Here is a 22,823-nt window from a genome sequence, read left to right on the forward strand (position 1 = left end):
ATTCTGGATTATTTTGAACATTTTCCTGCAAAGTTTTCCTTTACTTTTGTAACCCCCTAATATGCAAACTTAATGACATTCAAAAATGGTTTACTGAGATGGCTCTCAGGAAACTTCTTAGGGTCAACAAGTTCCAAGCTTCTCAAAATAGAAGGATTATACCTTCTAAATAGGATTATATCAGAGTCCTGATTTTGAATTAGAAATATTGATATAATGAATGATGTGTATTGAAAAGATAATTTCCTAGTTCTCTCCCCTGAATAGGCCTAGAAATAGAGATCAAACTGGAGGCAACAAGCACTCCTAGCTCCCAGACAGAGATCTCTATTTACTAGTTTTCTCTAAAAGTAATCAAGACATATAGTGGATACTGTGGTTTGCCACCCAGATTCTCCATTCAGAACTGAGGCCTGGGATGCTGGAACAGTGGTGACTGTTGGTTGTCCCTGAATCACTCTCTGGGCATTGTCTTAAACCAAGGTTTCTTAGTCTCAGCACTATTGACATTTTGGACTGGATAATTCTTTGCTGTTGGGGACTGTTCTGTGCATTAGAAGATGTTTAGCAGAATCCCTGGCTTCTACCCGCTAGATACCAGTAGCACCCTACCCATGGCTGTGACAACCAAAAATGTCTCCAGGCATTGCCAAATGTCTCTGGGGGACAAATTGCCTTGACTGAGAACCACTGCCCTAACATGAAGAGAGTCACCTCACCCAAGGTTATAACATCCTGCCCAGAGGCAGCCCATATCTAATGACTGGTTAATGTGGATTATAAAGGTCAGGCTTTCTTGCCTGAAGGGAGGACATCTTACAGGGCTAGACCATCTCCAGTGTTCTCTGTGGATTTGGCTGTGACTCTACTGTGGTTCCACTGCTTTCTCTGCCCAGTCCTACTTTTGCCCCTCCCCCATAGGTGTTAATTCTAAGTGCAGTCCCTTAATTGCTTGTAAATATTCAACTCAGAGTCAATTTCCTGGAAGAACCCAACTTGAGACAGGTCTTCTTAGAGAAATGGCTGATTCCAGGTTTTAAACAGAAGATATGCCAGATAAACTTGGAACATCTTGTGATACCAGAAAGCAAGGAAGCAAGCTATGAAAGATTACTAGGATCATGTCAAAAGGACAGGAGTTAATTTACATACTCTCTCCTTGGCCACAGGTGTTCAAAGACGAACATCTATAATGATTGATGCTTAAATTCATGACATAAAGATTTTTAAGAAGTCATTGGTCACTTTGAAGAATGCAAGGAACTACCTCTTAATTTTAAAAACTGGTAAATAAAATAAGCATTTTTTCCTGTCTTTCCTATATTGCCTATATCAGATAACCAAACAACTGATGAAGGGGAAGACTCAAGTTAATAAAAAAGAAAGGATAGAAGTAGAATATCACCATTTTGCAGTCTTCAAAGAGGTAATGACCTCTTTCAAAGAAGCAATGATCATCAGTGACTAACAACAGCAGAAAAAGAAACAATTGGATATCATGGACCTCCTGCTAGATACTACCACAGTGCAGTGGTCTTGTGGGGAGTGTTGGGAGCAGTTCACAAGACTGCTCTTATTTCTGGCATCAACTGCAAGTTTGGGGATTCTCAAAACCACACAATTTTGATAATTTGCTAGAAGGACTTGAAGTCACTAAAAGTTGTTATCCTAATGGTTATGGTTTATCACAACTAAAGGATACAGATTAAAGGTAGTCCAGGAGAAAAATCATGTAAGGCAAAGTCTAGAAAAGTTCCATATATGGCCGGGCGCGGTGGCTCAAGCCTGTAATCCCAGCACTTTGGGAGGCTGAGACGGGTGGATCACGAGGTCAGGAGATCAAGACCATCCTGGCGAACACGGTGAAACCCCGTCTCTACTAAAAAATACAAAAAACTAGCCGGGCGAGATGGCGGGCGCCTGTAGTCCCAGCTACTCGGGAGGCTGAGGCCGGAGAATGGCGTGAACCTGGGAGGTGGAGCTTGCAGTGAGCTGAGATCCGGCCACTGCACTCCAGCCTGGGCAGCAGAGCGAGACTCCGTCTCAAAAAAAAAAAAAAAAAAAGAAAAGTTCCATATATGGATGTTCCAGTTATCTTCTCCCTGTGGAGTTGTATGCACCATTACTTTCCCATTATCAGTGTATGACCATATGCACAGATTATTGCCAAGCACCGGAGCCTTCCTGTCCAGATATTTATTTGGTTGGCTGCCCACATGACTTCTCCATCTCCAGCCCCTCCAGAGCTGATTGCTGAGTATGTGTGACCCAAACCTCCCACTCTGTATCACATCATTACATTATCCAGTTTAACCAAGGCCTGCACACAAACAAAACCAGTCCTATCATGAAACTCCAAGGGTTTAGAAATTACACCCCCAAAGAGAGGGCAAAGGCCAGACCCCTTTTTGGACAAGATTATAGTCTTTTCTACACATCTTGCAAAACAAACAAACAAAAAAGATTGAGCCTGAATCTGATTAAGCCTTTAGATTCAACTAACAATTTACAGGAAACACAGGGATAAAGAACCTTTTAAGTGATACCATAGCAAATTCAGGCCAATTGACCTGATATCTTTAACAAAAAGTTGCAAGAGGAAAAAGGGGATGGAAGAGAAACCTATAAATTAAAGTAGAATTAAAATACATATTGCTCAGTTGCAATGTATTGTACCATATTTGGATCCTGATTTAAATAATGAAGTTGAAAGTACTCAGAATTAGGGTAATGTGAACTCTGGTTGAATATTTTATGATGTTAAGGCATTAATTTTTGCATTAGATAATTGTTTTGATCATGTTTAAAGATCACAAAAAGAATCTTTATCTTTTAGAGATTCATATTGAAATATTTACAGATGAAATGACATAATGTGTGGGATTTGCTTCAAAATAACCTGGGGATGAGTTGATAGTAGGTGGGGTTTTGGATGGAATGAGACTGGCCATGTGCTGTAAGAAAACAAAAAAAATTGGGTTGTATGTTAGTTCACATGTTCATGCTTTCCATTTTGAAAAATGTAACATGTATATGTGATAGAGCCTGTGGGACTCAGGAGGCCTTCACTGAGCCTTGCTTTTCTGCTAAGGTACTTGTGTATAATAGACTGTTCTTATTTGTTCACCTCTTCATTTTCTCTGGGCCTTTGAGGGAGTAGATGTTGATTATTTCAGTTGAAAGCTGGAACTAGTATGCATAGTGGTTGAGGCTATACAGTTGTTGCGAAGAGATATAGATGCATACACAAGATAATGGATATGCTGTGTCTATTGATTTTTCTTAATTTTTTTTTTTTTTTTTAATAGAAGTGGGGCCAATGTTGCCCAGGCCAGTCTCGAACTCATGGACTCAGGCCATCCGCTTATCTTGGCCTACCCAAAGTGCTGGGATTATCGGTGTGAGCCACTGCACCTGGCTCCATTTATTTTTCAAGAGAAGCATTATAGTTTTACTAAGATGGTAAACTTAATGTAGATAAATATTACCTTGTAATATTCTGGTAAGATCAATATATTTTGAAGTTAAAATTTAAAGCCTCATGTTTGCCATTTAAGGATATATGTTTATTTTTGTATGTTTAAATGCATTTTGTATGCCTAAATAGTGGAATATTAAATTTATTGAGCAAAGGGAACTTTAAGTGATAAGGAGGAGAAAGCCAAGTATTTCAGAAGAACATTGAGCTTTGAGGATACGATCTCAACTTGTTAATACTAACAAGCCTATTCGTCCATTTTCACACTGCTATAAAGAAATGCCTATGAGGCCGGGCATGGTGGCTCACACCTGTAATCCCGGCACTTTGGGAGGCCAAGGCAGGTGGATCACCTGAGCTCAGGAGTTCAAGACCAGCCTGGGCAACACGGGGAAACCCCATCTCTACAAAAAATACATAAATTAGCCAGGCATGGTAGCATGCGTCTGAAGTCCCAGCTACTCAGGAGGCTGAGCAGGAGAATCACTTGAACCCGGGAGGTGGAGGTTGCAGTGAGCCGAGATTGTGCCACTGTACTCCAGCCTGAGTGACAGAGCTGTCTTGCAAAACAAAACAAAGCAAAACAAAACAAAACAAAAACAAAAGAAAGAAAAGGAAATGGAAATGCCTGAGACTGGGTAATTTATAAAGGAAAGAGGTTTAATTGACTAACAGTTGCACATGGCCGTAGAGGCCTCAGGAAATTCACAATCATGGCGGAAGGTGAAGGGGAAGCAGGCACCTTCTTCACAACGTGGTAGGAGAGAGAGAAGTGCTGCAAAGGGGGAACTTCCAAACACTTATAAAACTATCAGCTCTCGTGAGAACTCTCTCACTAACACAAGAACAGCATGGGGGAACCGCCCCTGTGATCCAATCACCTCCCAGCAGGTCCCTTCCTCAACACATGAGGATTACAATTTGAGATGAGATTTGGGTGGAGACATAGAGCCAAACCATACCACTAGAAATAGCAAAAAGTTATTCTGTGTGCAACTAGCAGAGATTCCAGGTGTCACTAAAATATACTTATTTGGAGCCTGATAACATTTTGTCTGATTTTTAAATCATTGTTATGCACTAGTGTGTATTTTCACCATAACAAAGATTGTAACCATTTCCCATGTTTAGGCACTTACGATTTATACTCCCATCTCGTCTCCCTTGACAACTTATTTTTTTTGTCCCCGAGATTGAGTCTCGCCCTGTTGCCCAGGCTGAAGTGCAATGGCATGATTTCAGCTCACTGCACCTCTGCCTCCCATGTTCAAGAGATTCTCCTGCTTCAGCCTCCTGAGTAGCTGGGATTACAGGCGCCCGCCACCACGCCCAGCTAATTTTTGTATTTTTAGTAGAGACGGGGTTTTGCCATGTTGGCCAGGCTGGTCTCGAACTCCTGACCTCGTGATCTGCCCGCCTCAGCCTCCCAAAGTGTTGGGATTACAGGCATGAGCCACTGCGCCTGGCCGACAACTTTTTAAATTGGCTTTTCTCATGTTCTGAGTAATAGAACTGTTAAGATATCTTTTACAACCAAACTGTCTTTGAGGTTTCTTTCTTAGACAACACCAAAGATTTATTTTCTCATTTTGTAAAAGGAGGGGTGCTGGAAGTCATTGAAAATACTTGGAATTCTCTGTATTTGTGAGAGCATTTGCCAAGCCCATAGTATGGAAACAGCTGGCAAACCAACCTCCCTAGGTCAATTATATACAAAAATATACAAAGCATGTTATTAATATTAGGTCAATTATATACAATTCATGTTATTAATATTAAAATGAACAAGTTTCAGCAATTGCAATCTTTCAGGATGGATAGAGCATACTCAAGGTAATGTGTGAAGACTGGCATAATAACTGTCGGCAAGATTTATTCAACGTTTTCTGTTTTAAAATACCTGTATCAATTGGTTACCAAAAAATACACATTGGGATAAATTAAAAAGTCCTGGAGATCTGTCAAGGCCGTTGTTGTCTATAGGATGCTACTACTTTCAGAGCAATTGTTGATTAAATCCTTTAAAAATACTTGTACATTATGTCTCATTTTTCTTATTGTAGATACTGTTAATTATTATAGTAAATTAACCCAAGCCATTGACCAAGTCTTGTCGTCAATAGGTAGTTTCTTCTTTTCCTTTGCACTTATCTAAACACCCTTGCTATTAATCAATAAATCAATAATGGAGTCTCTGGAAGAAACATCGAAGGGATCATAACATCCCAGCAGTGGCCTCAGATAGGTTCTTTTAACTATTGACACTAACTGGAGCAGATTCATGGACACAAGCTTTCCAGTATAAGCTGACACTGTCACCAGAAGCCCCTGGTTGGACTGTGTGACTAAGCATGTCTAGGACCTTTTATTTAGTCTAAAAGCAGATGACTTTGTGAGAGTAGGGTTACTTAAACCAAGATCAGGAAACAAGAATTAATGATGCAGGATGGAAAGAAATTAAGATGAAAATTCACTTGGGGCTAACCTATATTCTGTTTAGCAAATGAGAACAACACTCCTTTTCTTTCTTCCTGATCTATCACTAATTCTCAATTTAATAAGCAAACCCTGTACGAAGTGGAACAAAACATTCTTTAAATGGTATCTCATTACAACTGATGTCTCAGAATTCAGAAAAAAATCTAGAAAATATCTTAGGGTATAGACTATAAGTGAATAAATCAAGAGAAGCATCTAAGAAAAATGATTTTGAGAAAAAGAGTGACACACATTGATTGGCTTCTGTAAAACTGCATGTAACAGTGGTTATTGTTAAAGTGCCATTCATTGCTTCACTTTATTTTTTATGACCATGTCATTATTTACATAGGGTCAGTACACCTCTGTCTTGGGATATGGTTAGATAAAGAAAATTTGTCACAGTTACCATGCAAGAAATGTCATATTTTAAAACAAGTCTGACTTAATTAGGCATGATAAGCTCACTTTAAGAAATAAGGTCTGGGCCGGGTGCGGTGGCTCATGCCTGTAATCTCAGCACTTTGGGTGACTGAAGCAGGTGGATCACTTGAGGTCAGGAGTTTGAGACCAACCCCATCTCTACTAAAAATACAAAAATTAACCGGGTGTAGTGGCACATGCCTGTAATTTCAGCTACTTGGGATGCTGAGGCAGGAGAATGGCTTGAACCCAGGAGGCAGAGGTTGCAGTGAGCCAAAATTGTGCCATTGCACTTCAGCCTGGGCGACAAGAGCAAAACTCCATCCCTCCCCCAACCCCCTCCCCGCAAAAAAGAAACAGGGACTGTACTTGATATGTGGAAATGTTGCCCACAACATCCTCCCAGGAAACTTACCTTGTACCTGCTCTCTGGCTAGTGAAATCTCAGCCTTACAGTTAGTAAAGAACGCCACTTGCCGACACAGCAGGAACATTGACAGACTTGGGGACCTCAGAGAAGGAAGGACGTCCTAGTTATGTAGTTCCTGAGGAAAAGCATGGTCCAGGCAAACAGGCAAATGGGATGCCTTTTTTCTCCTAGATCTAGAAATGGCAAACTGATTGAGAACAGCAATGCAAAATCATCTGCAAAACTGATGTGATCAAAATCTGACTAGGGGCTTTATGAAGCCTCTAGACAGAAGTTAATTCTCCAAGCCTTGGTATTTTAAGGCTTTACTTTTTAAAACCATACAGCAAAAAATTCTCCTAGTATTAATCAACACCTTTTGTGGCAACTGTATAAAATAAAGAGAAAAACCCATCAAATTAATAATATGGATCCGAAAATTTCTGAATAAACCCGTGTAGTCAGAACTATACTTCTGGCAGCCCCAGAAGGAGGGGCTAGGGAAGCAGAAATGACATCTTGCCTTGTTGCCATCTTGACTTAGCACATTATATAGCACAGTCACACAAAACAAAAAACCCATCCCCGCCCCCACAAAACCCCAAACACTTGACATTCTTTTTTTTTTTTTTTTGAGACTGAGTCTGGCTCTGTCGCCCAGGCTGGAGTGCAGTGGCCGGATCTCAGCTCACTGCAAGCTCCGCCTCCCGGGTTTACGCCATTCTCCTGCCTCAGCCTCCGGAGTAGCTGGGACCACAGGCGCCCGCCACCTCGCCCGGCTAGTTTTTTGTATTTTTTTTAGTAGAGACGGGGTTTCACCGTGTTAGCCAGGATGGTCTCGATCTCCTGACCTTGTGATCCGCCCGTCTTAGCCTCCCAAAGTGCTGGGATTACAGGCTTGAGCCACCGCGCCCGGCTGACATTCTTAAAAATACTAAAACGGGCAGAAACACCCTAACACTTTTCTCTAAATGAAGACCATGCCCTTTTTGTAAGCTGCTACCCTAATGCAAACAATTTGATTCCTGATTGAATGGCATGAACCCAGGAGGCAGAGGTTGCAGTGAGCCGAGATCACGCCACTGCACTCCAGCCTGGGCGACAGTGCAAGACTCCATCTCAAAAACAAACAAACAAAAAACAAAAAACAACCAATTTAATTCCTGATTTTGCAATATTAATATCAACATAGGTGATAACCCTTGCAGGTAGGATAGTCATATGAGGAACAGACTAACTGTACACTTAGTAACCTCTTGTGTTTTTCTCTAAAAACCTGCTATGTTCTTTGTTTAGATAGCTCAGTTGTTCTGAAGTAAGATCTGCCTTACAGAATAGTGAAAGTAAAATTATTTTCTTAATAGTTTTGTGTCTGAGTTATCCTTTCACAAGTGATAGTTATCAAAGCTGGGTGAAAGGTACTTCAGATCCTTTTAATCTCTATAATTTTGTATATGTTCTTAAATTTCCACAATAAAAAATTAAAGTTGTATATTGGGGCTACACTATGTATCAAAGAGATATTGTCAGTGCTTTCCTATAAAGACACAAGACTTAGTCTAATTTTAACTAGTTTCCAAACTTAAAGCCTGCATTGAGGCTGTATTCAGTTTTAAAGCACGTGCAACTAGTAGATATGACGAACCATCCCAAAGATAGTACTGCAGTTGGCAGCCTAGGAGCAAGGAAAGGTATCTTTTGTGGTTGTGTAGCTAATGTTTTCTGACCTCACTAGCGAGGTTAGAGTCCTCAATGTCAAGCAGCAATGAAGGGAGCCAGAGTTTCCATGTTATTTGCTGCATTCAGCGTGCATGTCAAAAATAGATCCAAAAGCTATGGCAACTGAAAAATATTTGTTTTAATCAGTGTTTGGGAAACAAATGCTGGTATTTGGCTTCAGGGTTGGCTTCTTCAGCATGGATATTGGCAGATCCAATTCACAATAAAGTCCTACAGCACTTGTGTTGTTTTTTTTTTAAATCCCATATGGACTTACTCTGTAAAACCTCCTGGCACATTTGCACGTTTTGGTTTCCTGGAAGGTTCCCGTGGATTTGTTTAGCTCTGGTATCATGATTATTTACTGTATGTTCCCTTGAAGTATAGGGAAGAAAGAACACACTTGTTACATTTTGTCATTCACATATTTAACAAATATTTATTGATCTCCTATTGTGTGCAAGGCACTATTCTAGGCATTCTGGAAAGATACAAAAATGAATCAGGCAAATATGGCGATTTCAACTTACTTTCAACCCAATAAGGAAGACAAATTGTGGGCCAGGCATTGAATGAGGTGCTGGGGATGCAGAGGTGAACAAAGTTCCGGACTTCATGTGGCTCCTTGAAATTAAGACAGATAAATACAGGGGTTAGAGAAGGCCTAATGGAGAAAATAACCTTGAAGTCGAGTTGTAAAGGACGAATTCGAGTTCAGACAAAGCAGAACGGGGCAGAAGGTATACTGTAAGAAAGGGAGCAGCAGACACACATAGGGATCCTGGGATGGAAAATAACCTGTATCCAGTTTATTTGAAGATCCAGTTTCTTTGCAGAGTCTTAGAATGGACTGGACTTTGGAGATAAAGTTATAGGAACCAAACTCATAATGGTGGGTTTTTTGTTTTGTTTTTTGTTTTTTTGAGATGGAGTTTCGCTCTTGTTGCCCAGACTGGAGTGCGGCAGTGCGATCTCGGCTCACTACCTCCAGGTTCAAGTGATTCTTCTGCCTCAGCCTCCCAAGTAGCTGGGATTACAGGCGCCCACTATCAAGCCAAGCTAATTTTTGTATTTTAGTAGAGACAGGTTTCACCATGTTGGCCAGGCTGGTCTCTAACTCCTGACCTCAGGTGATCCACCTGCCTTGGCCTCTGAAAGTGCTGGGATTACAGATGTGAGTCACCGCGCCTGGTCTCATAGTGGTGTCTATAATGAAATAAATATCATGCAGACCAAAGCACCTATGTCCTATTTCCTTTTGTGTTGTTAGATCTATGCAAGAAGCTTATTTATAAGATTGCCTTTGCAATCTTGCATCAGAATTGGGGGCTAGATGTGTGATTCAGAGGTTCCTGGTCTGTGATTGCTGATGCATGCATCTCTGCAATACACAGGGTGCTACCGTTGGGAATAGATTGGCTAAAATTTGAGGGCCTTGTCCCTTACGTAGTGTTGGAGGTACACATTGATTGCCATATGTTTTGTTTTTTTGGACCCCCTACACTAGAATGTCTCCTTATAACTTTCAGGATTGTATCAGTTAGGTTCTTGTCAGAAAATGGAATTCATCTTGGATGGTTCAGAGGAAGAGAAGAGACTTTTTTTTCTTTTCCTTTTATTATTATTATTATACTTTAAGTTCTAGGGTACATGTGCACAACGTGCAGGTTTGTTACATATGTATACATGTGCCATGTTGGTGTGCTGCACCCATTAACTCGTCATTTACATTACGTATATCTCCTAATGCTATCCCTCCCCCCTCCCCTCTCCCCACAATAGGCCCCGGTGTGTGATGTTCCCCTTCTTGTGTCCAAGTGATCTCATCGTTCAATTCCCACCTATGAGTGAGAACATGCGGTGTTTGGTTTTCTGTTCTTGTGATAGTTTGCTGAGAATGATGGTTTCCAGCTGCATCCGTGTCCCTACAAAGGACACGAACTCATCCTTTTTTATGGCTGCATAGTATTCCATGGTGTATATGTGCCACATTTTCTTAATCCAGTCTGTCACTGATGGACATTTGGGTTGATTCCAAGTCTTTGCTATTGTGAATAGTGCTGCAATAAACATACGTGTGCATGTGTCTTTACAGCAGCATGATTTATAATCCTTTGGGTATACACCCAGTAATGGGATGGCTGGGTCAAATGATATTTCTAGTTCTAGATCCTTGAGGAATCGCCACACTGTTTTCCACAATGGTTGAACTAGTTTACAGTCCCACCAACAGTGTAAAAGTGTTCCTAGAAGAGACTTTAATGAAAGTACCACTTGCAGATATATGGATAGGGTTAAGGAAGCAAACTATGGATGAGTTTGTTAGCAGCAGTAGGAAGCTGTTACCACCCTAGAAGGGGACAAGGAGAAAAAGTGGAGTTACTGGATTATAGTGAGAGCTGGAGAAAGGGCCAACTGGTGGAGATTGAACTACAGAGGATGGAACTACTGCTATTGATATGAAGGGAAAGCGGAAGCAATACCATAACCATTCTTTCACTACTCCTGCCCACAGCGGACCTGCCGGGGCCTCTCTTGCCCAAATCGTACAGGAAACCATCTGGCAAGGGACCTGGGTGATGCAGTCTGCAGGGGTCATCCTGCTAGGGCACAGAGCAGGTCAGAGTAGGGTAGAAAATGGATGCAGGCAGGGATTTGGTGAGAGATAGCAAATGATGAATAATCAGCCTGGGGCTGAAGTCCAAATTCCTCAGCAAGGCTTATGAATCCATTTACTGTGAAGCTCCTTGTAGCCCCTTCAGTCTTGTCCCCCCTCACCCTTTGCCACTCACCTACCGAACACTCCCAGCTTAATCATGCTGAACTGTTTGAAATTCTGCATATGTGCCATGTTCTCACCTTGGGCATCCCCTCCTCTAGGAAGTGTCTGCATCCTGGGCTTGCCTATATCCCTATGACAGCCCTATCATCATGTAAGTCATTGATGTTAATCTGGCTTTTTACGATATAACTGCCAAGAGGGTAGAAGTTGTATCTTATTCACCATTGCACATCCCCACAGTCAAGCACAGTAATTGTCATTTAGCAGGTACTCAGTACATATTTGTTGATTCACTGAATAGACACATGAATACCATTTACTCTGCAGCAACTACAGACCTAAGCCAGGCTTCACCTGAGGGTCATGCTCAGATGTCTTGGAGACACTCTTTCAGTTGCAAGTCATTGTCCATGTACAAATTGATTTCCATGGTTAAATTCTCATATAGCTCCTTTATTTCTAGGCCCTAGAGTATTTTCTGCTGTTGTTTCATGCCCTTCCTATACACAAAACATACTGAGAACCACGAGAAAGCCAAAACAGGCCAAGAGCTAAAGGACTTTGGAAGAGGAAAGAGACTTTAAGGAGGATGTGGCACTTCACTGAATCTTCACAGATGGGTAGGATGTGTCACATAAAGAAGTGAGGAAAGGACTCTCCAGGTTGAGGAAAGAGGACAAGCAGAGACAGCAATGGGAAAATGCATGCTGAGTTTGTGGGAGAGCAACGAGTCTTGACTGGCATTACAGGAGTGGTCGTAAGGTTAGGTAGTTGGACCAGATCATCGAGGCCACTGGATGCTGAATTAAGGAGTTTGAACTGGATTCTGTAGACAGCAAGGAGTCATTGATGGTTTTAGATTAGCAGGAAGATGCTGGGACATCTGTCCATTTAGGAGATGCATCATAATCTTACAAATGGCCACCTTGTGCCTATTACTAAAGTGATTGCTATGAATCCACAGGGCAGCTGGGGCTGGCTTCATGTCTCACGCTGTCTCCTTCGCCTGATTTCCCTGCTCATTCCCTTGGCAGCACATAACGGATGACACATCTTTGTATCCAAGAGCAGATTCTTAAAACTCATGAAGTGATAAGGACTTGTTGTTTTTGTGGGCATCTATCAACATAGGAAACATTCACCATTATGTTTAGTAGAAAAGCAGGAAAGTTTGAAGTTAGCTTCGGGGGGACACAGAGAAAAGACAGATTAGTAGAAAAAAAGAGCTGATCCCAAGATGCTGAGAACTTATTGGTTGTTCAACGGCTCACTGACCCTGAAAAAGCCATTTGGAGCCAGCTCCTTTCTCGAAATAAAGGGGTAGGAAAACGTGATCTCTTCCAAAAGGGAGACCAGTTTCTTTCCTGAAAACAAAACAGAACAGAACAGTCTTTCAAAAACATGGGCTGCTAGTTGTTTTCTAGAGCAGAGCAACTTCGTAGAATGTAAATATTTATATTGGATCTCTCTGTATTAGACTTCATGAAATAAACAATATTTGATAGAAAGTGACTCAATCTTTGCATTTTCCTTTATGTCTGATTATTTTGTAGACACTTTTAAAAAGCACTGATTTCTGTGAAGAGATTCTAGACTGAATATTTCTAGTAGTAAAATAAGGAAAAGACACATCGTAACGCAGTTAGGAGGGTGGAAAATTAACGCTGGTGGCACTTGCCAGGAAAGGTTTTTGTCTCAATTTAATGCAATTATTGATTGCCAGTTAAGTGCAAGCACTGCCCTAGGAGCTGGGGGTCACAACAATGAATAGGAGGTGGTTCCTGCAATTGGGTGGCCCAGAGAAAAGAAGTGAATTCTAAGGTACGTTCGACTGTGAAGGATCCCATGGTAAAGTGTATGCTGCAGGCTGTGGGAGAAAACGAGAGTGGGCAAGTTTTGTCCAGGGGCTTGGGGAACCTTCCATGGGCTGCTGGACTTTCAAAAAGCTCTTGGCCGGGCAAAGTGGAGGAGGTTGGACATCAGGTTCCTCCTTGTGCGTGCTAGTTGCCTCTGTGATGTCAAGTAACGCACAGTGACATTTATGTCCAGCTCTGCTTCCCCAGTTGAATTGTAAATAGCTTGAGGGGAGGGCCTTATTTATCTTTGTGTCCACAGCGTTGGAAACACAGAAGGTACTTAAGACACGTATGTCAGTGGAAAAATGGAGGGCTTATGTGAAAAAACACAAGTAATTTCCACATGTGCTTTTATAAATAGAAAAAATAATACAAATTAAAAAAACAATTACATCCCTGTTTGCCTCCACCGTGGGATACAGAGCTTGGCTATTTGTGGAATGATTTGTGGAATGTGCAACAAAACCCAAAGGCCTCTTTACCCTGCCCCTTACTGGTTGGGTGGTCTTTCTGTCTCATTCATACAAATCACATCTACCTGAGCAATATTGTTACGAGGATTAACAAAGATGATGTTTGTGAAAGTACTTGGCACAGAATGGGTGTTCAGTGAATTAATATTTCTTCTTGTTTATCATATCCCAGGCCCTGGGAGACAGTAGAAGTTGGATACATGTATGATAAACTAGTTCTAGTAGTGTTCTCTCCATGCCACTTTATTGTTTTCTGTGAGGAGAAACTCAGTGGAATTTTTTTTTTTTTTTTTTTTTTTTTAAGACAGAGTCTTGCTCTGTCGCCCAGGCTGGAGTGCAATGGCATAATCTCAGCTCATTGCAACCTCTGCTTCCTGGGTTCAAGTGATTCTCCTGCCTCAGCCTCCCAAGTAGCTGGGACTACAGGTGCGTGCCACCACACCTGGCTAATTCTTGTATTTTTAGTAGAGATGGGGCTTTACCACGTTAGCGAGGATGGTCTCGATCTCCTAACCTCATGATCTGCCCGCCTCAGCCTCCCAAAGTGCTGGGATTACAGGCGTGAGCCACCGTGCCCAGCCCGAAACTCAGTGGAATTTCTCCTTCACACCCCAATAGAAGAACTTCCCTCAGCAGGAGAAAGATCTGTGATTCTTTCCCCCTTCCCATTCTTTTTATTTTAAAACATTTCTAATGGAAACTTTCACACATACATAAAAATGTATGTTGAGAGAAAATAATATAATGAACCACCATGCGCCTCTCACTTATCTAAAAAACAAGATGAGTTTGCTGATCTTGTTTCATTGATTTCTCTCTACCTTTTTTCTTGCTATAAGTAATCACACTTTTTGCCACTGAAAGTAATGACAGGCTGGGCCTGGTGGCCCACCCCTGAAAACCCAGCACTTTGGGAAGCCAAGGTGGGCAGATCACGTGAGGTTGAGTTCAAGACTAGCCTGGCCAACATGGTGAAACTCTGTCTCTAGTAAACATACAAAAAAAAAAAAAAAAAAAAATTAGCCAGGCATGGTGCCATGCACCTGTAATCCCAGCTACTTGTGGGGCTGAGGCAGGAGAATCACTTGAACCCAGGAGGTGGAGGCTGCAGTGAGCCCAGATTGAACCACTGCACTCCAGCCTGGGCAACAGGGTGAGACTCCATTTCAAAAAAAGAGAAAGTAATGGCAGAGACCACAGTTACTTTTGCACCAACCTAATAGCATATTTTAAAACAGGCCCAAGAAAGTGGGTCATTTTTTTTCCCAAGATGGAGTCTTGCTCTGTTGCTCAGGCTAGAGTGAAGTGGTGCAATCTCTGCTAACTGCAACCTCTGCCTCCCAGGTTCAAGCAATTCTCCTGCCTCAGCCTCCAGAGTAGCTGGATCACAGGTGCACACCACCATGCCCAGCTAATTTTTGTATTTTTAGTACAGACGAAGTTTTACCATGTTGGCCAGGCTCGTCTTGAACTAGTGACCTCGTGATCCGCCTTCCTCGGCCTCCCAAAGTGCTAGGATTACAAGTGTGAGCCACCATGCCCGGCTGAAACGGGATCATTTTACTGTCATATTTAACCAATAAGGCCTTTTATCTCTTATAAAACCACTATGACATCATCACTCCTAATGAAAACAAAAATAAATCTTTAATTTTCTCTAATACTCAGGCCGGGCGCGGTGGCTCAAGCCTGTAATCCCAGCACTTTGGGAGGCCGAGACGGGCGGATCACGAGGAGTCAGGAAGTCGAGACCATCCTGGCTAGCATTGGTGAAACCCCGTCCTCTACTAAAAATACAAAAACTAGCGGTGGTGGCGGCTCTAGCCAGTCCCAGCTACTTTCGGGGGAGGCTGAGGCAGGAGAGATAGGCGTGAAACCGGAAGTGAATTTTACCTGCAGTGAGCCGAGATCAGCACTGCACTCCAGCCTGAAGCGACTAGCGAGACTCTGTCATAAAAAAAAAAAAAAAATTAAAAATAAAAATTAAAAAATTAAAAATTTTCTCTAATACTCAGTTTATGTTCAAATTTTTCCAATTATCTCAAGATGTTTCTTTCTGATTAGCATGTTCAAATCAGGATCCAAATAAGAGCACCATATCTAGAATTCCTTTTAGTTAAAATTCCAATCCATCCTGAGAGTGGGGGTCTGCCCTAGAGGCAATTTGTGGCATCAACCTGGGTGTGGGACTTTCAGGGACACGTTGGCAGGCAATACAATTGTCCGTGAGTATCTGCAGGATATTGGTTCCAGGGCCCCGGTGGATACCAAATCCACAGATGCTCACATCCCTGTTATAAAATGGTGTAATATTTGCCTACAACCTAAGCACATCTTGCCGTATATTTTATTTTATTTATTTTTCAAGCTAAGGCCTTGCTCTGTCACCCAGTCTGGAGTGCAGTGGTGCAATCGTAGCTTACTGCAGTCTCGACCTCCCGGGCTCAACTTATCCTCCCACCTCAGCCTCTCTAGTAACTGGGACCACAGGTGTGCACCACAACTCCTGGCTTTTTTTTTTTTTTTTTTTTTTTTGTAGAGACGGTGTCTCCCTATGTTGCCCAGGCTGGTCTGGAACTCCTGGGCCCAAGTGATCCTCCTGCTTTGGCCTCCCAAAGTGCTAAGATTACAGGCTGAGCCACTACATGCAGTATACTTTAAATCATCTTCAGATTACTTAAAATACCCTATACAATGTAAATGCCGCATAAACAATTGTTATACTGTATTGCTTAGGGAATAATGACAAGAAGAAAAACAGCCTGTATATGTTCAGTACAAATGTAACCATCTAGGCTGAACTCCAGCAACAACATAACCTTTTCTGGTATTTTTTTCAAATATTTTCTATCTTTCTTTTTAAAATTTTTTCTTTTTCTTAGAGTTCATTTTGCTTTGTATTTTCCGAATATTTTCCATCCATGGTTGGTTGAATCCTTGGATGCAGAACCTGGGAATGCGAAGGGCCAACTGTGTTCCCTCCTGTCTTCTCTATCATACACACAATAGAATCAGCTCCAAATCCCCCTAACTGTGGACAGCACCCAACCTACCCAGCAAGGTTGAGTCTCTTTTTGAGCCTGAGGAAGGGAAGATTTGGGATGAATTGTCTGCCAAATGTGGTAACTTTCAGAGCTGCCTATTCCAGCTCAATTTATTCAATACTCTTATTCATTGCCTTGGGGGCTGGAGGGGGGGTGATGAAATAGTGAGGAGGTGTGTGGCATGGGGTGGGGGGTTAGGGGCAGTTCCTCAGCCTTAATCCTATCTAGCCGATCTCAGTCTTTAGTAAAACTAGCTGTAAAGGATTCCAGATCCCACCAAAGAAACAAACTACCACCAACCTGCTCTGCCCACTTACTTTTCCCAGCTTCTCTATGTTCAAAGGAAAGTGGCTGAAATGTGTGCGTCGAAATGAGAGGAAGGGGTCTTAAAGATTATGACATCCAACCTGTTTTCCACCAGTAGGTGGAATAAGAGCCCTCTGGCAATAAGAGCCGACACCTATATCACTCCGTATAGCACACTGATCAGCGAAAACTCGCACCTGGGGGCTTGGACTCCTCCCCTCTCCCAAGGGCTCATGTGGTCTGTCCATGAGCCTCTGGAGGGGTGAAGGCCTTACAGTGTTTGTTGTAAGCAGGCATCCTCCTGCGTGTCATGGAAGTCCCCCTCCCTGTGACTTTCATGTCTGCCCTAGTTTTGCTCTCTGTCACTCCACAGAAAGGCATGATTTATATGGGGGAGGGCAAATAATATATAAACCCATGATAGCTGGAAAGTGAGCTTGAATTTACAGTAAAAACAATATTGTTGTCTCAGTACAATTAGATTAAAAGAGTACAGGACTAATACTAGCTAATATTTAATGACGGCTTACCTGCTTTATTAGTTAGCTTGGTCTGCCATAACAAAGTACCAGAAACTGGGTGGCTTAAACAACAGAAATGTTTTCTCATCATTCTAGAGGCTACAAGTCCAAGATCAAGATGTCAGCAGGGTCGGTTCCTTCTGAGGGTGATAAGAGAAAATGCGTTGTGCACCTCTTGCCTAGTTTCTGGTGGTTTGCCAACAATCTTTGGCATTCTTTGGCTTGTAGAAGCATCACCATGATCTCTGCCTTCGTCTTCATGTGGCGCTCCCCCGTATATGTTTCTGTGTCCAAATTTCCTCTTTTTTTGAGGACACCAGTCATTGGAACAGGGTTCCGTGCTAATGACTTCATCTTAAGTAAGTATATCCAAAATGACCCTATTTCCAAAAAAGGTCACATTTTGAGGGATTTGGGGTTAGGAGTTCAATACTTTTTCTGAGGGGGATGGTGGTGATGGACAAAACTCAACCCACAAAATGCATCAGGTGTCTTATGCATATTTTGTGACTTTTATTATAGCAACATTTCCAGGTAGGTAATGTTATCCTCATGTTACAGATGAGGAAACCGAGGTTAAATAATGAAGTAGTTTGTTCAAGATTGCACGGCCAGTAAGTAGCAGTAATAGGTCTTAGAAACTCAACAATCTGATTCCAGAACCCAGCATTTTTAACCTGCATTGTATTTTCTTATTTCTCTATATATCCTTACCTCCCCTTCTCTTTGCAGTTGCTTGCCAGAAATTGGTCATTAGGTAAAGTTTCTATGACAGCCTAATACTGCCACCTGGTGGTAAAAATAAAGCAGCCTCAAACTTCCTGGTAAAATTGCATCACGCAAAAATGCTGACAGACCTTTTCCCTAATACACCAATGCTGTCAAGCAATGGTGAATTCTGCTTGATCCTACTTTATTTTTATTTTTATTTTTTTGAGATGGAGTCTCGCTCTGTCCCCCAGGCTGGAGTGTAGTGGCGCGATCTTGGCTCACTGCAACCTCCGCCTCCCTGGTTCAAGCAATTCTCCTGCCTCAGCCTCCCAAGTAGCTGGGATTACAGGCATGAGCCACTGTGCCCAGATGACTTTTGTATTTTTGGTAGAGACGGGGTTTCACCATGTTGACCAGGCTGGTCTCGAACTCCTGACCTCAGGTGATCTGCCTGCCTTGGCCTCCCAAAGTGCTGGAATTACAGGCGTGAGCCACCATGTCTGGCCTTGATCCTACTTTAAGCCAAACACAGGGCAGATGAAAAGAGAAGAGAGCAGCACAAACTTTGATCCCCTGAAGGAATATAAATGTTGCTAAAACCTTATACATCAGCAGTCCCTAAGCTTTTTGGCACCAGGGACAGGTTTCGTGGAAGACAGTTTTTCCATGGGGGTGGAGGATTTCAGGGTGAAACTGTTCCACCTCAGATCATCAGGCATTAGTCAGATTCTCATAAGGAGCACACAACCTAGATCCCTCGCATGCACAGTTCACAATAGGGTTCCCACTCCTATGAGAATCTAATGTCGCTGCTGATCTCACAGGAGGCGGACCTCAGGCAGCATTGCTTACTCACTGCCTGATATGCAGCCCGGTTCCTAACAGGCCAGGGACGGGTCCCAGTCATTGGCCTGGTGGCTGGTGATCCTTGTTATACATGGTATTATTTTGTGTGTGTGTGTGTGTGTGTGTGTGTGTGTGTATGTATGTATGTATGTATGTATGTATTTTGAGACGGAGTCTCACTCTGTCGCCCAGGCTGGAGTGCAGTGGCGTGATCGGCTCACTGCAACCTCCCCCTCCCAGGTTCAAGTGATTCTCCTGCCTCAGCCTCCTGAGTAGCTGGGACTACAGGTGCACGCCACCATGCCCAGATAATTTTTGTATCTTTAGTAGAGACAGGGTTTCACCACATTGACCAGGACGGTCTCGATCTCCTGACCTCGTGATCTGTCCGCCTCAGCCTCCCAAAGTGCTGGGATTACAGGCGTAAGCCACCGCGCCCAGCCTGTACATAGTATTATTCTGTTTTAAAAACCAGTTTCTCCTGGTGTCCTGGCTCTGAAGACTCATTCTAGTCACTATTTCTTTCTGCTGTTCAAATTCAAGATTCAAGAATAACTTAAAATTCTTTAGCCATTAGTAACCATTTACTGTTCTTTGGAAGAAAGAAGGAAGGGGCTGTACAGAATAAATTGCTTTGTTGCTTCTCCATCTCTGGGCTTGCAGTTTTCTAGACCTCATTTGACACCTCTGTCTTCAGTTTGCTATCCACTATTAGGTGTGTCTTACCACCAGCTCAGAAGTAATGTGGGTATAACATGCTCAACAAATTAGAAAAAGAATCATATTGAATAATTTTAGAGCTGGAAGTCACCTTAGATCACACAACCTATTTGCGTTCTCACAGGGGAGGGATGGGACACTGTGGAGGAAAGGAATCTCCGGATTCACTTCTGTGGGGTGTAGCCTGCAAGGAAATGACAAAGATGGGGTTTGGCATCTGAGCCTGAGTCTAGGGCTTGGGTATTGGTTGACAGATTTACCAATGATTTATTTTTATCTTGGATGAGAGGCTTTTAGATGCTTTCAACTCCAACATCATGGCAAACTGTGTGCTGAGCTTAGATGGAAGGTGGCAGGCAAGTAATACGTTACCAACCATTCCAGTACCTGTGTTTGCAGATGCTGTTCCTTAAAGAATTTCAAACTAACAAAAATACAGTCCCTAACCTTTTTGGCACCAGGGACAGGTTTCGTGGAAGACAGTTTTTCCATGGGGGTGGAGGATTTCAGGGTGGAACTGTTCCACCTCAGATCATTAGGCATTAGTCAGATTCTCATAAGGAGCACACAACCTAGATCCCTCGCATGCGCAGTTCACAATAGGGTTCCCACTCCTATGAGAATCTAATGTCGCTGCTGATCTCACAGGAGGCGGAGCTTAGGCAGCATATACAGGAGGTGGAGGCTGCAGTGAGCCGAGATCGCATGACCCTGCACTCCAGCTTGGGGAACAGAGCGAGACTCTGTCTCAAAAAACAAACAAACAAACAAACAGACAGACAGAAATGTCTGCCGAGTGAAGAGACTCAAGTGGTTGTCTGATACATACATTTTATCTGTCATGTGTGTCACAGTAGAAAAAAAGGTTGGGAAATACGGTTTTAAATGGTTGTCTTGGTCCATTTCCTGTTTCTTATAACAGAATACCTAAAACTGGGTAATTTATAAAGAAACAAAATGTATTTCTCATAGTTCTGGAGGCTGAGAAGTCCAAGGTTGAGGGGCTGCATGTGGGAGTGTCTTCTTGCTGGTGGGGACTCTCTAGAGTCCTGAGGCAGTGCAGGGCATAACATGGTGAGGGGCCTGGGGGTGCTAGCTCAGGTCTCTGTTCCTCTTCTTATCAAGCCGCAAGGCCTACTCCTGTGAAAACTCATTAATCCAGGAATGGCTCCATGCATTCATGAGGGCAAAGCCCTCATGACCCAATCATCTCTTAAAGACCCCACCTCTCAATACTGCCACACTGGGGACTAAGTTTCTACATGAGGTTTTTTTGTCTTTTTTTCTTGATCGGTTTGTTTTTGAAACAGGATCTCACTTGTCACTCTGGCTGGAGCGCAGTGGCATGATCAGAGCTCACTGTAACCTTGACCTCTGGGCGCAAATCATCCTTTCACCTCAGCTCCTGCATAGCTGGGACTATAGGCATGCACTACCACGCCCAGCTAATTTTCTTATTTTTTGTAGAGACAGGGTCTCACTATGTTGCCCAGCCTGGTCTCAAACTCTCGGGCTCAAGCAATCCTCCTGCCTCAGTCTCCCAAAGTGCTGGGATTACAGGCATGAGCCACTATGCCTGGCCAACCTGAGTTTTGAAGGGGGAAAACATTCAAATCATAGCAACGATGAAACAAACTTACTAAATTTCCATATGATACTAGCTTAATGAATCAAGCTCAACGGGAACATAGCAAACCCTTAACATTTAGCAAATGTTTGTTACATAAGTGAAGTGCAATTATTAGAGATAGAAGCGGAGTTGGGTAAACTCAGGCTAGTAAACCTGAGGAGGAAAAAAGACAGTGAATAACGAAAATGAGGGGTAAGACTGGCTGTGTACAAACACAGAAGAGATCTGGAGGTCCCAGAAGAGACAACACATTAATGAAAAAAGGGAAAGGAAGAGGCTGAGGGTCTGCTCTGATTACAACCTTACTCCCTTTACAGATTAACAGTGGGTCCTCAGTTCAAGCATGAGTGACATAGTTAAAGTAAGTTGTTAGCACAATTCACCAGCATCTGTTTACTTGTTACTATGCTTCCTTCTTGGGAGGCATTCCAATTACAATGACTCAGTTACCTCCTCCACTCAGGGGGACTGTGAAAAACAAACTTTTAAGCTGAAATACTCAAACTGTTTGACATCAGTCTGAAAAGATGCATTGTTCATCCATTCTGATTGCCTACCCTGCAAGGTGCTGCCATGGTTGCAGGAGGTGTGATGCTGACCGGCAGATAGGATTCTTACACGCGCAGCTTGCAGCGTCATGAGGGCCAGAGTTGTGGGGCACAGTGCAGGACACAGGGCAGATGATAGAGCGAGGCTATCTAAAGCAAGAATGGAACCTTGGGCATTTTAGAGCAGCGAATTAGTCCTTCAAGACCGTGTGCTCAGTTTTTGCTTTAAGTGCAACCACAAAACACGCTTCCCAAAGCAGGGAGTTTTGTTTCCTGGTATATTCACTTCCCCAGTAGGGCAGATAATTTGGCAGGGATTCCAATCCACTACATTCGATACTGCTTTGACCCAGACTGTTAACTCCAGAGGCTGGGGCTCCATAGGTGAAGCAAAGTTGCTGAGCTATTAAAAAATAAGACATATGAGGAAAGGTTAAAATATGAGATTATGAAGCTGATTGAGGGAAATTGCTGGTGATTTAAATAATGGCTTTCAGACCTCCAATGTGTATATGATTGATGCTGGGCCGAGAAACTTTTCTCTGAATTTGAGGCCAAACACAATTGAAACGAGGTCCGTCAACAAAAGGTAGAACTGTCATCATTATTAGTCATGTTATGTTGACGCTGCAGTAAGAAACACGCAAACAGAACAACTTGTAGTATCAGGGATGGGAGTACAAATAAACCTAGAAGCTGAGACTCAAATTTCATTTTTAGTTTCTTTAAAAAATCTTTTTGTTTAGAGACAGGATCTCATTCTGTTGCCCACACAGGAGAGCAGTGGCGTGATCCTAGCTCACTGCAGCCTCAACCTCCTGGGCTCAAGCAATCCCCCCACCTCGGCTTCCTGAGTAGCTGGGACTGCAGGTGCATCCC

General features: G+C 42.7%; 1 protein-coding gene across 4 annotated transcripts in view; it reads left to right on the forward strand.

Annotated features, from left to right (window-relative positions):
- BTG4 (BTG anti-proliferation factor 4) overlaps positions 1-22,823 on the forward strand; it is a 112,468-nt gene that overhangs the window by 19,799 nt on the left and 69,846 nt on the right. The window lies entirely within an intron of this gene.

Source organism: Papio anubis, chromosome 12 (assembly GCF_008728515.1).
Source record: "Papio anubis isolate 15944 chromosome 12, Panubis1.0, whole genome shotgun sequence".
NCBI lineage: Eukaryota > Metazoa > Chordata > Mammalia > Primates > Cercopithecidae > Papio > Papio anubis.